Raw genomic sequence first — 1,210 nt, forward strand, 5'->3', positions numbered from 1 at the left:
ATTAAAGTAGAATATGGTGCAATTGTTGAATTCAGTGGGGCAATTCTCTGTCCTTTCAATAAAGACCCGCAACAGCACATACAGGCCTTTCTGGAAATAAGCGATACTTACATTTCTGAAAGGGTGAATACTAATTATGTCAGATTGACACTCTTCCCTTTTTCTCTAATTTTTGAAGCAAAGAGGTGGTTACATACTGAAACACTATTCTCTATAACTTCATGGGAAGATCTATCTTAGAAGTTCCTTATTTGATTCTTTCCATTAGGTAAGACTGTATATTTGAGAAGTGAGATTCTGAGTTTCAAACAGAAAGAAGAAGAGAATCTTTACCAAACTTAGAAGAGATTTAAGGGGTATGCTCAGAATTTTCCCTCACCATCATCAGTATAATAATGTCCTTGTTCATACCTTTATTGAGGGACTAGATCCAAACACCAAGTTTCTTTTGGATTCAGCAGCAGGTGGGCAGGCTTTTGAAAAAACTTATGAAGAATTGTACACACTGCTGAATCAAATTTCACAAGGGAATCCTGATTGGCATGCTGCCTCGAGGAGTGCTCCTAAGAAGGTTGTTGGGGTATTGGAGGTAGATCAATTTACTTTATTACAAGATAGATTACCATAATGCAAAATCATATGATTACTCAGCCTAATAACATAAAATTGGGGGTTCCAAAAGTAGCAGCTATAGCTAATGCAGTCTAACAAGAAAATTCTTGGTGCGAGGTTTGCGGAAGTAGTGAGAACGCAACAGATACATGTACGGCTAATCAAGATTCTTTTAACTATGTGAGGAATGCGAATCATTAGGGATAGTAGAATTTCCGTAATACATATAATCCCAACTGGAGGAACGATTCTAATTTCTCATGGGGTGGAAATCAGGCCTAGAACACTAATCAGTATAAGGGGCCAGTGCAAAAAAATCAACAACAGGTTCAGAATAATCAGGCTACTACTCAATCTAGTAATATAGAGGAGATGATGAAGCAATTTTTAGCTCAACAAGCATAATTTGTAGTAGAAGTGAAGACTCAACAAGCGCAGTTTGCAGCAGAGTTGAAGAGTCAATAGTTGCTTACGATAAATTTGGAGTTACAACTCAATTATATTTTAGGATCATAGAATAAAACACCTCAAGAAGCCTTACCTAATGATATAGAGGAAAATCTAAAGCAGGTAAATACAGTGACAACACGGAGTGGGT

General features: G+C 36.9%; 1 non-coding gene across 1 annotated transcript; it reads right to left on the reverse strand.

Moving 5' to 3' along the window:
- Positions 1–279: 279 nt before the first annotated feature.
- LOC124899811 lies at positions 280–387 on the reverse strand. Its single transcript, XR_007057375.1, has one exon. It is a non-coding gene; the product is annotated as a small nucleolar RNA R71 (small nucleolar RNA).
- Between the last annotated feature and the right edge of the window lie 823 nt (positions 388–1,210).

Source organism: Capsicum annuum, chromosome 6 (assembly GCF_002878395.1).
Source record: "Capsicum annuum cultivar UCD-10X-F1 chromosome 6, UCD10Xv1.1, whole genome shotgun sequence".
Lineage (NCBI taxonomy): Eukaryota > Viridiplantae > Streptophyta > Magnoliopsida > Solanales > Solanaceae > Capsicum > Capsicum annuum.